Raw genomic sequence first — 17,159 nt, forward strand, 5'->3', positions numbered from 1 at the left:
AGAGTGTCTAAACTAAAAATGTGACAGTCATTACAGCACACAAATAATTTGAGCTATTAGAATTTTACAACACGCTGTCATTTTTAGTTTGATTTTTTCATAATAATGGTTTGAAAGTGCTGGAAATTGAACTTTAATAGTCTATTATCAAATAACATATTGGCTTTGTCTAATTAAGCAAAACTGAATGTGCTCATAAAATCACGAACTTCTTGTCTCAAATCACCCTATGTGTTACAACAGTTAAGAAATATGTGCAGCAGTAAAGATGCTACTTAAAAGGAAGAGAACAGTAGATTAATTTACTAACTTTTGGGTCCAAGTAGAACACTTTTTAAATGCTAGTTGAGGTCACAAAAAGAGTTAATCTGACAATATCTTCCCATTTCCCACTAACCTACTTTATGAAAGGCCTCTAAAATTTGCAACAGCTGGCATTTCTTGCCAACTAGGCTTTCAGAATATTTTAAGTATATTATTTTAATACATTTTTGCGTGCTGACCTCTGGAAAAAGCAGTCAGTCGTGATATACGTATCTGGTCTTACTTGTGTGATTCAGCTGTGCTGCAGCTTAGAAACTGAAGCGACTCTGACTTCACTTTGACTTTCCTTGCAATTTTCACTTAGGCTTACATGGAATGTGTCAGTTACACACACAGTATTTGTGTCTTGTGAACTTGCTACCTAGATCATACTTACATTGACTTGTGGTGCCTCACTGTGTTCTGACAAAGTAGATCATTTTACCCTTGTTCCTATGGCTAAGTTTAAAATTTCAAAAATTCCTGGACTTACCCATTATGGACTACCTATTCTAATCAACTCAATCTGATGCTCAAAACCAGTTGAAAATAATCAATTCACATTAGTCTGCACATGTATTATACCCATGTGTGATATTTCAGTAATTCACCTTTTTTTTTTTTTACAGTAAAATACTTGTTTTGTATTGCTATAGGAATGACCTGACTTGTCATACTGGAAGTTCAGCGCTGTAGTTCTTCATCAAATCAAATTAAACTTAATTGCATGTGACCCCAGTTCATTATCACCTTAAGGATCCAATAGTTAACAAACAATAATTCTCGTTTTACCACGGTTAAAAAAAAAAAAACAAAACAAAAAGCAAAGCACAAAAAACCCCAAACCAAAACAAAACCTCTCAAAGAATCTAGATTTAGTGTGGGTTTTATACCATCTTCGATGAAATTCTCTTCCAGGAACACCGTTGTTTGAATAAGGTTGTCTACCCCCACCTAGTGGGCAACATCTTTAATGAACCAGTGAGTACTGTGTATGCTGTGAGGCAGCAATTGTTCTTACCATAATTAAATAATGAATACAACATCTGCATGGTTTAAATAATTGAGGCTCATGGGTTCTGTTGATAGCTGTGATTTAAAGTGGACTTTAAATGGTCCTAGCCAGCTTTATTGCACATTGTAGGTGTTGTTTCAGCTTTGTGGAACTCATTGCCTAAAAAAACCTGCAGGCTGTCTCCAAAGAGTTATCGCACCTCTGCAGTCAGCAAATACCTATAAATATTTTTCACAAGCTGTGTCATTAAAGGAGGATGGAAAAAAAATCTATCAGTAATACCCTTCAAGAATTCTTTGCATCTTTCTATTACCGAAATTCTGACCAGAATATTAGAATTCACCTTATCTCAGTGATTACCTCTCATCTGGTCTGGTGAACGGAGTGCAAAGTCTGCAGTACAAATGAGCTAGGTTTTAGGAAAAGCCTTGCCTATTAAAGTGGATGCAATCTGCATTGTAAGGCTACATGAGCAGGAAAATGTGGAGATACTGGCATCTTTGAATTCTTATCGTTCTGTCTCCTTCAAGCTGAAGATGAATTCATCTGCTTTGAATTCACAGGGTAAAGCATGCTTTCAAGGAACTGAGCAGTCTTTGAAACAATGGGGAGGGAGATGGAAGTGACGTTTATTTGTTCTACATTGCATTTAGAGCACTTGTCAAGCAAGTAAGACCCCCAGATTTGGTTTTCTCTTTGTTTACAGAGTGTTTTAAACTCCACTGACAAGGTCACTTGTCTTTCACTTGCTCTCTTTCTGGGCTTCTGAATCACGTATTCCTGTCTGCAGAGCGGCACAGCTTCAAAAGGAGGAATGATGAGGACAATGAACACCCCATAACCTTGTGATCATGGTATTCATAGACTGTGTTTATTCCATTAAATTAAGCAGGGCCAGGACATATGTTCTAATACTGGCACTTTCTCACCCATACCATTCTGTCATCAACATGCTTTCAGCATGTGTTTTGGCCCATACCAGCCCATACCATGCTAACACTGTGCCAGGCATGATTCAAGACACAGCCAGACCAGGGTTTGTTCCAATTAAACAGTATGAATGGAACCACGAAGAGAGTTTCACCATAATGACATGAGGTATGCCACACCACTTACCCTTGCAGTCCTAGTGCATTCCATTTATTGGTATAGAATATATGGAGGAGATGGAAGTTCAGACCTTCCCAGAGACCTGAACCAGGTGCTATGCTGCCTGCAGTGTGCTCCTACCATTAAACTATTCTCCAGAAAGGCAGAGTTTTTACCTGCTTGTATTTTAAGTGAAAAGAGTGACCTGTGCATATGAACTGAAATTGAAGTTGAAAACCCTAAATCCCAGTTGCACAGAAGCAGCTAAGCAAGACCCTGCAGAAAGGAACTTTCAGATGCAACTCTGTCTTTGATGCTTTTTATTCTTTCTGCTAAAAAAAAGCATCCCAGAATTCAGCATTCTGGCCAGTCTTCTCTGCATCAGCCTTGGTCTAATTGCATCCCATCCTGGAGATGTAGGTACCGAGACAACTGTAACACCTCAGTGACAAAACGGAATTATAGTCTCAGGTACGTAACTTACAGAATCTATGACTTAAAGTGTCACAGGACCTAAGTCTACTTATTCAGCTGACTATGGATATTTTAATACCAGTGCAAAGACATAGGTTTGAAGAAAAAATGGTGACAATATGAAGGTTTTCAAAGTTAATTTTTCATATATACATTTAGATGTTTAATGTCTACTTGTAATATTAAGTGCATAAGTTCTCAGCATAGTGTGTATTCACAGTGCTAATGAGCCAATCTTAATTTCTAATATAGGAAAAGTATTTAAAATATCAGCAAAATGTTCAAGGCTTTCTTTTTTTCATTTTTATTATTTTTAGTCATATATTTCTTTAAAACATACTAGAAAACTGAAAGAATGTATTTAGCCAAAGAGAGAGGTGTAAGCAGTCTGGGGTAATGGGTGTTCAGGATGATGAACAACAATATTTGAAATAAAGAGAATACTTAGGTAAGAGAAGGGACACAAATCTTATGCTCAGAGGGAATATAAGTTGTATGTAATCTATTTTTCATGATGTCTTTATGTAGAGTAAAACAAACCCTAATACTCAGATTTTGCTGTTGCAACAGCAGCTGGCAGTAGTCACATGACAAGATACAGATTTTCTTCTATATTTCTCTTTCTTTTACATTTTCATGCCTTTGAAAAGTTCATCCTTGTCAAGTGTTCCAGGATTTTGCTCTGGAACTCTGCCCATCCATTAAGACAGACAAATAAGGTTTTAGGGTTGATTTGTACCTGAAATGTGCCTTTGATATAAATATGAATAGGTTTTGTGATTTTTCTGTCACTACATAAAAAAAAAAAACAAAAAAAAAACCAACCAACACTAAAAACCCTGTCAAGATAGTTCCTAAGGATTTTTCAGCTGTAAAAATGCTGTATCCCTGTTCAGCTTACAGGATGTATATTCTCAGGAGATAAAAGGAAATGTTCATCAGTGGAAGGATAGCATACAATCTCTCGGTAAAATTTTTACTACATACCTTTTCTTATGTTTGGTTTAAGGAACCAGCATTCCCAAATGCCTAATTATACTCTAGATGCAATCTATGACCTTTTATAATTGCAAATCATTTAACACTTGAGGTTTAACCTACTGATCATTAGCAGATGTCATACATAATTCTAACACATATAATGTGTGTTATGTGAAATTTGTTGAGACTTTGGATGTAAACTTAATATAAAGAAGCTGAATGTATTAAAGAAAAGCATCTTCAAAAACTACTTAGGAATTTATTTTAAAACAACAAAATCTCATATTTAATTTGTCAAATCTGACACAGTGACAAAGCAGCATCTGTCCTTTTTAAAATGGTGTCTGTAAACATTAAATATCAGGCTAAAAAATATTGAGGCTTTTTCATGCTACCTCCCTTGTCAAACTGCAGACTGTTGTTTAGAAGCCATGCAATGATTCCATCAAGAAATGCTGAGTCCCCCTTCCTATCAAGGGGAAAAGGAACTTTGCCAAGCAAAAGAAGTCTACATTTAGTAACAATAAAAAAAATCTTTCTGCCTAGATTGATTCAAAGATCCTGCAGTAGGTAATGAATTAGAAGATTTCCATTTCATTTTGTCCTTTTTGTCATACATCAGTGTGCAATTCAAGCAATTTAATTATTTTGCAATGCAGTTGGTAAGGAAAGGGAGCTTCGGTTTAAAAAACAACAATACAGAACGTGAAAACTTTTGCCCACCCTAATTACTTATTGACCTAACAGTTGTTCGTAGAGACAATGGCAAATACTTGTAAAATTGTATTCAATATAACATAGAGCATCATGAGATCAAAGATTAGGAGATTACCTTCATAAGGGCTAATGCTAAATGACTTTGAATAAGGACTTGGGGATTTGGTGCATGGGCATGTAATTTAGACATTATTAAACTTTGCTTACTGAATGTTCTATCTTATTATAGGCTTGCTAAGAAAGAAACAGCATAATTCTTGAAATCAGTGAAGAGCACTCTGGATTGAAAGTACTGTAACTGTCACATGAAACAACAGAATGAACCTCCGTTTTACAAATTAGTAAGATAGAGCGTGAAAGACAAGCAATTCTCCATATCCATTTGAAAAATCAGTAATGCAGGAGTTTGATGTGCACTGGTCTTTTCCTGTTCCTCCAGATCCCTACATCACTAAAACAATGTCACAGCAATCAGCTGCAGGCCCTCTTCTTTTTTGGTGGAGAAAGACTAGTTTGATTTCCTACCTAATAAAAAACATTACTGAAAATCTTATCATAACAAAGGGGGTACAAAAAAGCCAAGTGCATCATCACAGCCAATTAGAGGGGATTATTTTTTCTTCTATCAGTGCATTAACTTGCTATTATGGCTGTTCTGCAGAAGTAAACAGCATATTGAGGCAAAAGCACACTCAGTATAAAGAAGAAAGGCAGGGTGCCAAGTTATCAGGGAATAAGATTAGTAACAGTTTTTGTAAATATGACCAATTAGGTTCCCTGTGCTGCATTTAATGACTAGCAGAGCCACAGTAACCCGAGGGAAAGATAGAGCCTTCTCCCATGTACCCTTAAATAGATGCCCGTGGAGAGAAAACAGGCTTTGACCTAGATGGCTGCCACCAGCAGAAGGTGAAGCAATGGGCTGTAGGGAACTCTTTAGGGAACAAAATGCCCAGGCAGAAGCTGCAGTGACTCAAAGGACCCTAAAAGTAAAGGACTGGGGGGAGCAGAGGACAAAGATATGTTACGTCAGTTCCAGTGAGCTATATCTTCCTAGCTGATAACTAAATAACAAAGAAATTCGGGCACCATCGAATTAAATTAAAATAAATATGAATCATCTTGTGTGTAAAGGCACATTTTCAGATGCAAAACTTTCTTCCTTGTCAATAAATGTTGTTCTCCTCTGTAGTAAATCTTTAATTTCTGCAAGTGAAGACACAAAGAGACTCTGCTGCACCAGTGGTACTGGGGATAACAGTTGGGGAGGGTGAAAGTGAGGGACAGTAATACTTACCAAATTTATCTTCAATGTAAGGAGTAACATTGCATCAGAGTAACTTGAAGCCAGGATTTTCCATTTGAACATGAGACCACTTCAAAACACAATAATTTTCAGCTGGTAGTCTGACACCTACCTGAACGAGTATGGTGTATACTTTTAAACAGCCAAACAGAAATCAGAGTTTTTTCCTGACTGTGTGGTGTCTAGAGCAGACACTCCTGGGCTGGCAATGTCACTACAACAACTGTCCATCAGGAGTCTTTTGCCCTAAATGTGTCAAGTACTGTTGCACGTCCCCTGTCATCCCTGTTCTACTTTTTCATCTGGATCTCTCTACAGCTTACTGATTTTTAGCTCTTATCAATGACCACCAATGAAGTAACTCATTGATATTTTATTTGCACTATACACCAATGTGTTCTGGAACTCAAATTAAGGTTTTTAGGAGCTCTGTTGTTGGTTTTGTGTGTGTGTCATTTTAAACTGCACGCTGCCTCTGATGTTCCTCAGAAGTTTTCATAGTCATGTTAAAACATTCAGTTTTTTCATAATTTTTTCAATACATATGTAACATGGAATATACGTGAAAGGGTTAAATTAACCACATTAAGGCTAAGATAAGGGACCATCAGTGTAAGAGTAGCTTGCTTCCACATTGCTGCTTGGAAGTTGGAACCTAAATTTCTGTGGATCATAAATTACCTTTACCCATACACATTTGGAAACTCATATGCAAGGAAATAACACTGCAGATTAAAAAAAAAAATCATAATCTGAAAGGTTGTTGTACAACTAAGTAGTTATTTCTTTATTCATGAAGGAAGGAAAGCATATTGGGGTGCTCTGCATTTCAGAGGTAGAGCAAAAGCAGTCTGGTACATATTTCCATTGTTTTTTAATAAATGTGATGAATCTGCTCACTCACACACACCTTCTCAGCTGATTTTCGTGTTGCACTCCTATCTTTATGTAACTTTCATCCATTTATACCCACTTAGCATGAGGTGATATAACCCCTTATTTAAGTTGTCTGTGAAGCTTCTTGTGAAGGTTTATATTTGTAGAATCACGATTAATATGTGTTAGTAGAATCACTCATGAACCTAAAGTTTCTTAGGATGTCTCAGGCAGATTAAGTCATTTTAAAACCATGCTGCTGCAGCTAAAGATAGACCACCCACACCCTGCAGTTTCCTTTGGCCATGCCTTCCTCCCACTTCTCATACACTGGAAAGAAAAAAAAAAAGTTGTCAGCATAAGGAAAGCAACAGACATGCAATCAGGGTACAAGATACGGACCGGGGAACAGTTGGGTGGACACTTCCAGCCCCACTCCAGAGCAGGATTATGGTAGCTCAAAGAGGTTCTTACAACTCTTTATGCAAAAATATGTGAAGTTAAAGGTAAGAATCTTTTAAGAGAAATATTTCATGGTTTGAAACTTACTAATTTTTTCTGTCTTACAAAATGGCCAGTGTCCCTTTTCATGAAGTTTCCTTCAGTTTTCTGCTCACTGTCAGAGCCAGGGTCTCCCAGGGGGCCATGAGCCAGTGCCCATCCCACCACCCCAGCCTAGAGCAAGGAACTGGGGGGCACCAGGCACCTTACTAGGGATGGGGAGAGGCCAAACTCAGGCTGGGACATGGGCCCATGGTGGGCCTGGCTCATGGGACCCATGTCTAGGCAGGGCAGGGCTGTGGGGAGCTGGAGACAGGCCCTGCTGTGGCATCAGTGGGGTGGGGGCTGATGGCCCTGGGGGGCTGAAATGAGGTCCTGGGCCATGGCGGGGAGAGGACAACACATGACAGAAAGGGCTAGTGGTGCACAGGAGCCCTTGCAATTAATAGTTTTATCTGCAGTAATTGTTCAGTGAGTGAAATTGCAGGCAATGCATTTCAGAAGAGGGAGAAGCAGAGGAGCATGAACAGGTGGGAACTGAAACATGCCATGAGTCTCCTCACATGTGAGCTGAATTCAGGTTTCCACCAGTATGGATTTTATGAGGAAATGCATTCATGCCGTTCTTGCCAGAGGAATTTTAAAGTTGATAAAATATTGAAAAGTGCTCAGCGGTACCCTTTTTGGTTTTTCTCCTTTGGCATTAGGTATAAGGGAGTTAAAATTCACACATATCTTGAAGCTCATGGAAAGCTTCTGAAAGGCTACTCATCCTTGGGCTAAATCTGGCTGTAGAAAAATACATCAGCAAAAGCCTTACACCAGTGCTTGTGACCTGCCCTCATTAAGACTACCTCTGCGGGCAAGACTAAAAGCCAGTGGCACTTGAAGCCTTTGGACCCTGACTGGTGAGCCAAGTTAAGTAAGCTGGTGTAGGACAACATAGGTGACCATGCACCTCCCCATCCATCCCAGACCCTGCAGCCCCTCTGCATGACCGAGATCTCCCTCTTCCTCCTTTTCTATAATGGAGGGTAATTTTTCCGTGCCAGTAGTGCGGTGTGGCTGTGCTTGGGGACAGTGCCTGCTCAGGGCTGAACTGGTGTCACTGGCTGCACAGGGTTTGCTGAATAGATCAATTTTAAAGTAAATGTATGCATTTGTTTGGGTGGAGGAAATGTTAGAGAGTTTTATTATAAATGTTAAAGGTGGGGGGAGGAGTGTAGGGGCAGATTTATGCCATTGTTGGGCAAGTTTTATTCTCTTCTTTTTTATCCCTATTTGGAAAGGAATTGAGAAGTGAGAAAAGATGGAGACTCCTTACATGCCCACCCAGAGGGAAGATGGAAAAGAGAAAGCAAAGAGCAAGTAAAGTTTGAGTTTCTTCTCTGCTTTTTCTCACAGAAAGGGAGCCAGATGAGGTAATGTGAAAAGCAGCAGCACCAACTAACAATAAAAGAAAAAGGCCTGGCTGTAGTTTGACCTGAAAATAATGACAGGTGATGTAGACAGAGTTTAAGGCACAGAAACAGCAACATCCTGGAGGTCTAATGTGAATTACCACCATGGGGGGAATGACATAGGGGAGCATATACAAATAAAGAGAATCAAGATTCTGTGGCTATGACAACTTTCTTGGAGCATGTCCAACAGCCTCCTTGGGGCTTAGTAAGTTCAAATAGTAAACCTTGCTGTGCCTGGACAGGCCACGCAGACTCTCAGGGGTTCCTTGAATATATAAGATGTTGAGGAAAAACAGAAGCAATGGACAGCTCATATAAAATCACAGTCACTGTCAAAACAAAATATCAGCGTTTCTTCTCTAGATATATTACCCTTATGAGATAGCAGTGGGCCAGTATCCCAGTGCAGTTGACATATTCAGCTGGAGGGTTGAAGACCCAAGTTTAGATCCCCCTTCTGAATCAGACAGAGACCGATGTAGTGTTAGAGTTGGTCTAGATATCAGTATGAAGGCTAAGCACCTGCTTACTGAGCACTGCAATGACGATCTTTCCTGTTAGAGTGTGTTCACTCTGTAAGGACTCTTTAAATATTCTGTGAGTCAGAGACTCGTGCACTAGAATGATCTTTTGGGCTTTATCTGATTTATTCACTAGAAACAGTGGTGATATCAGTTAGGAGGCTTTTTTTGGTGACCATCCAATTATTTATATGACATGAACCTGTTTTCTTCCTCCACCTTCAGCCTTAAGAAGGAATTACAGGTAGCATTACAGGTGTCAGTATGGCTTTGGATCTCTTCAAACAAAGTTGAAACTGAATCCATGTCTTGAAGTCTTGGGGGAATGCTGTAATTCTGAAACTGCTGGATAAAATGTATATTCAATGAATCTACTTTTCTTTACCTTTAGATTTCTTACAAGAGCCCAATGCCAAATATTTTATTTTCAATTCAGATGGAACAATGCATTCAATACCAAATGAAACAAAATTGTACACCTCTCTGCATGATAAACAGTGCTTTTTGCTATGTTTAAGAAAAAAAACCCAACCATGCAACAACTGATCTTTAAATAACAAAGTGTGGGCGTTTAAAAATAGCACGCTGAATCTGAACAGTATGTTTGTTTTTTACAGCATCTAAAAGATACAGCGGGTGTGTTGTTTTGAATGTGTGCAGGTGTGAATAATTAAAAAACCACATTTATCTGTCTTTGATTACACCATCCTTTCATAGCTACAAGTGATTCTAATCAGTTACACTGAGAGATGATGGGACCTTATAAATAGCATATACAGTGAGTTTGTGTAACCTCTATGTAGTTTGGATCTCTTTCTTAGCATGTGTGGCAGTGTGCTCCCCCCACCCTCCGACTCCCTTCCCCCTCCTCCCCCCCCCCCCCCCCACCTCTTTCCAGTGATAAACCCTTACCCCCATCAATTGTGAGCAGCCCAAGAGCCCTTTGAGCTCTCCTGCATGGCAGTGGGCTGCACGCCAGGATCTCCCCTTGAGCAGGGACACCTCTCAAGGTTACTCCTCGAGGTTGAGAGACTCCTTACCATGACAGATTATCGATAAGTAGCTTAATAGCATGCTAAACTTTGAAACCTTAGCTAAGTGATATAAAGGATTGATTGTGCATATATAATCCTTTAGACATAAACTGTTCACCAAGTCTGGGGCTAGGACTGGATCCAGTCACACCTGGAATCCTCTCTGAGGAAGGAGTTTAAAAAGCAAGGGGATCTTTTCTGAACCCCATGACTCATTGGGAGGGTCTCTCTGACAGTTTTGTCTGACCATGTCCTATGTGCAGTAACCAAGTGTACCTTGCTATCAAGTCTTATTAACTACTGTTGCATTTACCATTGAACTTTGTTAACTTACTCTTTTACATCAGTAAACTATATTTTTTGTCACTCCATCTGCGACAGTATGCACATTGCTGAACAATAATAAACCTGTAACAATAGACTTACATTTTCAGGACCTCTTTTTCCTCTCGTATTTTGAAGCCTTCAAAATAACTGTCCTTCCAATGTTAAATAGTTGTGCAATAGCAATTTCCTTCTTCCAAGCTGATCCAAAACACACTGACATTCTAAATGTCTTAATGACAATTTAATTATAACAAGCCAGCAGATATCTATTATTTTGATAAGCAAAAAAACCCCCACACTGAATTAATTCCCCCTCTCTCTTTTCTACTCCTTTAAAAAAGGAAAGGAAAAACAAAAACCTTATCCAACTCAAAAAATGATGCTTCATTCACAAAGCAAAACCTCCTCATGGACAGTGCCTCTGGTGACATGCTATTGTACTCATGTACAATCAACTTTTTGACAGCTCTTGAACATTAGTCTTTGCCTTCCTTGAGTCCACCATTTCTTGGTTTTCCTACTACTTCTTTAGTGATGTAGTGGCATGCTGATCCATAAATATTTTGTGCTTCCTATGGGTTTACACTTACCAGTTTTGTAGGTGGCCTTATCTGTCCACTCACCACCCAGCTGCTTTTATTAATGCACCAGTACCTGGAGGGTCTCAAGGAAATAAGGTTTCCAGTGTCCCAACCACTTTATAAGTTGTCCATGCCGCAATGAATTAGATTTTCTCCACACACACAAAACAGCAGATAGAAACCTACAAAGGTAGAAGGAGAAACGACCAAAATGACTCATTTGAGATCTTTTAGGAATCAATCAAAACAGAATTTGGATCTTAGGATAGCTGTTCAGTGCCTGGTCCCATCAATACAGTGCAGCAGTATAAGCTATCTGTCTGTATACAATTCATGAGTCATGAGTCATAAGTCTTAAGGGTCAACAAAGTTTTCTGATATAGACTTATCAGGTGGGAGTTAATAAACCAGGAGGTGATCAACAGGAAAAATAAGTTGACTCCTCACAAAAAATCAGGAGTTATTCTGGTCCTTTTTTTGCATCTTAATTCTTCCAGGCACACTTGCCCTCTCCTGGATAGGATCTTTTTGCTAAAGTGGTAGGGGTGGGTTTTGGTAAACTTTAAAAATAGTACAAGAGGTTTCTATGGGAAAAATCGGACACTCATAAGACTTGTAGTCACTTTTCCAAACCACTTTGGTAAAGAGAGGCCAGATTACCTAAATCTGTGAGGTTAAACATAAAGATTTTGATTCCTTCCCACACAATCTAAAAGATCTAAAATCTTGCTACTCAAACCTTTACACACATAAAGTAAGTTTCACTCAAGGGTGTTCAAAACACAAGCCTAGCTTAAATGTGACTATTATTTTTGATCAAATACACACTAGAAATAATTTTTTTAAAAGGAAGAAAAGTTAAAGGCTCTGAAGATGGGATCAAATTAAGTGTTATTGAATCTGGCAGTAACTGAATTTAACTTGTTACCAAAATGATTAAAAAATCATTTTTTCTATTACTCATCTGATAACATATTAACAATCTGTGCTATACTGCTGCAAATGTGATGCAGCTGCTTTCCTCATTTCACAATACTATATAACTGTTATAAATAATATAACAATCTGACTGTTCATCTGTGAGTTGTGAAAATAATGCTTGAGTTCCAGTTGCATTAGCTGCAACACCATAGAAGCACAAAGCAAAGCAACAGGACTTCAATAAGACATCCGTATGTCCAAAGTGTTCCTTTATCTGTGTATGTAAAAATTCTTGGATGGTAAAGGGAGGAAGATAGGCGATAAGGAAAACTTTTAAAGCCTACAATGACACATTTGAGCCCATAATTATACATCTTCCATGTGTAAAAGTTTGGGACATAGCTGTATGTTATGAGTCCCCTCAGTGTTGTGTGACAGCACCCTACTTTCTTGAAGGGCGATACAGCACTTTTCCCAACATACTCCCCCATTTCCTTTCCTGGCTTCTTTTGCCCCTTGAGGAAATAACTACTCGGAAGCCACAGGTGAAATATTGAACCCTGAAATTCTTGCTCTGGCTTGACAATGTTTAGCTATATATAGAGTTGTTTCATTCAAATTTATTTGCTTATTTTTGAACTCACAATAATGATTCTTACTTTTCATTCTTATAATATGAGCACTGAAGCTCCCAAAGAAACTTAAAGATTCCCTATAAATCAAAACTGTGACAGAAAGAACATTGTCATTTCCCTTGAGGCGGTGTCTAGGATTTTGAAATTGTCAACAGTGAACTATAAGCCTCCTTCTTTAACGTAGAACAAAATTACTGAAATAAAAATAGCACTGGTTTTCATTAGAGAAAGAGAGTGCTCTCTTACTGCCCTTTTTTAAGTTAAGAAGAGAACATGCTATCTGTGATATGTCCACTTAAAACTGTTTTAAAAGGAATATAAATACCAAGATTGATGTTCATCAAGGTCTTGGTAGAAAATAAAATAGAGGATATTCGTATTAGTGGCAAAAAATGATCAGAATGATCACTTTACAGAAACATGAGAAATAATTTTGTATATCTGTACATGTATTTTGATAACACTACTGTTTAAGTTAAGCTTTTCTTAAATTTGAAGGGGGTTTTTTTTGCATAACTTCTGGGAAATACAGAGCATTGCCCAATAATTCTATGAAAATACTATAGAAAATATTATATCTATTTTTCCCCTGTTCTCTCAATTTTCAAAAAACTAGTTTGAAAGTAGTTTATGACATACATATATATGCATATAAAACATAAGTGTTAAAGAACACACTAATTGTACAAATTATTGCAGTCACATCACAGGGTTTTACCTAGAGAAGATGAAATTTTCACATGCATATATATCTTGAAGAAAAATTGGTTTTGTCTAAATTTCTTAAAAGGCTTTTTTTTTGCAATTGTAATTTATTTATCCTTCCTGCTTTACCAAAAAGACTTAAAACACCAAAAATATTTCTGTAGGAGAAGCAGGAAGAATTATTCTAGAGAAATTAAGTGGAGGGAAAAAAAATCAAAATGGGGCAGTATGGAATATTAAAAATAAAGTTAGGGAGTTTGCGAGGGTTTTGTTTTGCTAGAAACAGAAGAAAACTCCCTTTTTTAATATCTACTGGGGTTTGGGGTTTTTTATTGCTTTAACATGTGAAAAATAGTTGATGATTTGCAAGCTGGTGTAGTCTGACTCTCTGCTGAGTTGATCTGTGTCGATGAGGAAACACTAGCCTAAGGAAAATGTTGTGATAACCTGGTTATATTTAGTCACTATACTTTCTGTAGTTGACCAAGAGGCTTGCTCCTCTGCCCCTTGAAGTCAGATTCAGATACAGAATTACACCAAACAACAACTTCTGAATCCTAATTTCAGAATTCAAATCCTAGAGCCTTTGAAGTGTTATAGTTGCCCACATTGCCATGAATTATATCAATAAATTGCACATGATCCTTTGTTTCTGTCACTGAGCATGCACTAATATTACTCCAACTCTTTACATTCCATAATCACAGCAAGCGAGCAGAACCCTACAGAGAATTAGAAAATGTTGGAGCAATAGTATTGAGTTGTCTAAACAAATATCCTCCAGCTGCCACCCCAGAAGGATGAAGGCCTCTCACAGGGTCTGTGAGAGTTGTAAATTCCAAGCAGATGTCTTGAATACCCCAGAGTGTGTAAAATAGCCTATGTTCAGGTCCTCACTAGTCTGAGAAAGATACACCAACCATATCAGAAAGCAAACACCAAAACAGTATGTTTTCATCAGCCCTCTTTTATCAAGTAGCCTTTCGCTGGACAATTAAAATTTTAAGAAAGTCGGGTCCCAATATCTTTTTCTGTCTGGAGAAAATACACACCAACATGCTGCACAGAAAATAGCCCTTCCACCAATAAATAAGCCTAATTCTAAAAAAGCTCTTTCTATTCCTACTATGGAAAAACCACTATATTTGTGTGAATTAAGTAAATATTCACTGCCCCAAATAAAGAGAAAATTTAGAGATTGACCAGGTATCCATTCAATCTTTCTTTATGCCAGCAAATATTTCATTAGCTTTGTAATGCACAGCAGAGACTAAAGTATGTACAGTCATTCAGAGCTACCAGTAGCCTGGCCCTGGAATGAGTTAAAACGGAGCCCAATCCTTTTCCTAATTTGAAAATGGGTTTCCTCATGGAGTACCAAACTGGAAGTGAGATGCTTAGTAAAAAAAACTGGGGGGAAATAAGCGCCCCAGCATAACCTTTTTCTGGAAAGAAACTACCTGAAAGGAGGGTGTAGTGAGGTGGGGGTCACTGGTAACAGATGATAGGATGAGGTGGAATGGTTTGAAGCTGTGCCAGGGCAGGTTTAGGCTAGACCTTAGGAAAAACTTCTTCACCGAAAGAGTTGTCAGGCTCTGGAATGGGCTGCCCAGGGAGGCGGGAGAGTCCTCCTCCCTGGAGGTATTTAAAAGAAGGAGAGGAGGGGGGCGTAGTGACATGGTTTAGTGGTGGGATGTCAGGGTTAGGTTAAAGGTTGGACTCGATGATCTTAAAGGTCTTTTCCAACCAAAGTGATTCTATGATTCTATGATTCTATGGAACTGTCTTTTGCCCAAGACAGCACCTGGTTTGAATGCTTATCTCCCACTGCAGAGTAATGGAAACTACACATTCCAATAGGAATTCTCATATAGCCAACATTAATTACCCCTATTTATCAATTGCTGTTCTTCGTATGAAAATGTTGGTACTAAATATATCTTTTCAAATATAATTGTATATAAACCAAGGGTTAGGCAACTCATTAATAAGGCTTTTTTTTTTGGACCTCAACTTCTATGATACGATTATTTGTGAAGTCTGTAGCCTTGAGTTAGTCAAGTTCACAAAGATGAAAGGTCAACACGTTTTCTACCACCTGTCATCATCATCTTCTGTTACTTCTGATAGATTCTCAAGTAAATGCAAACACATGATATCATTTACAGTCATGAAAGTAGATTATCTACATCAGCTACTTTACTTTTATTTACACATTATATCACTCATCACAGAAAATCCATGTGTAAGTGAGACAGTGTTTAACAGTTCATCTTTAGTAGGAAAGCATACTGGTACCACAGCAAATTCTCCCTTATTGCATCTTGGTAATGAACTAACATGCATGCTCTTCATACAGTCTTGCACTGTGCAGAAAGCAAATCAAGCAAAACTTGCAGTTGTTTCCATCTTTAAAAAAAGTCAGAGTACCATTAAGAGAAAAAGACAGTAAAATAAAATCCAAATCTAATTTAATGTTATTATTTTAATATTATTTTTAAAGACAGAGGAAAGGTGCTTTAACAAAAAAAAGAAAAGTGCTCATGGAGAATATCCATCCTAAGATTACTGGTGCTTCTTTAACCGACCCATCTAAGCCAAATTCAAGTCTCTATTGCTTACAGCAGAATGGAATTTAGCTCATTTTATTCATAACAGTTTGAGCAAACCGTTACTACAGTGGGAACCCACTACCAAGGACCAAATGAAACATTAACATGATCCACTCCCCTGTGCTATAAAAAATTCTTCTTATAGCTAATATTCTTGCACTTTTTATAATCAAGTGTAGGGACATCAAACTCCTAAAGATATCTGCAGGTCTGTGGCAAGTCTGATTGTCATCTATACACATGAGTTGTAGTGAAGTCCTTTGCATCCATTGGCAGATTTCCAGAGTCAGTGTGGGGTTTGCTACTTCTTTGTCACGCTTTGCCCTAGGAGACACATGGGCTACATCTGCATTAACAAGCAGCTACCCAATAGGAGCAGATCCCTTTAGAGTAGCAGCTGGTGCTAAGGAGCCAGTGTGCACAATACGTTTCAGGAAATTTTACTTCTGACTTGCTGCTTTGCAGACTGAGCAGTCAACTGGGCATGAAGTGTATTAGGTGGCTTCCAAAGTGAATAATCTATTTTAGTTTCAACAAAAAGAAGCCTAACTTATGTGCTCAAGATCTTGTTGTGTCACAAATCAAAGCGCAGTACCAGATACAGCTGGGAGATTTCCTTCAAACTCATCTCCCCAATCCAAGCTGAAAAGTTAATATAAACTCATCCTAAAGCTACTCTGATTCTGAGCAGAGGCCTCTCTCCCATTTATGTGTAGGTAAAGTTACAACTCTATAGCTCCCCTCCTCTGCCCTGGTAACCTCCTTAAGAAAGAGCCAAAAGCAGATAATTTTGCAGCAACTGACTTCATGAGTACTTACAAAGAAGGGACCTTCTTATAAAAGGGATTATCTGGACTATTGAATCCAGTCCCCTGATGGCAATTGCATCACAGATTATATGCTAGTGAATGAAATACCATTTATTAATTACTTTTTGTCCTCCATATTCCCACTGGAAGGTCGTGGGACTCTTGCAAGGTACAAGATAACTTAATTAACTTAGTACCATCATTGTCCACTAATGAAAACAGCTATGCTTTTGGTTCTCTCGTTATTGCTCATTCCCCACACCCCTGTCCATACACACTGACCTACCAT

The sequence above is a fragment of the Egretta garzetta genome, unplaced genomic scaffold (assembly GCF_000687185.1).
Source record: "Egretta garzetta isolate BGI_Z169 unplaced genomic scaffold, ASM68718v1 scaffold231, whole genome shotgun sequence".
In the NCBI taxonomy this organism is placed as follows: Eukaryota; Metazoa; Chordata; class Aves; order Pelecaniformes; family Ardeidae; genus Egretta; species Egretta garzetta.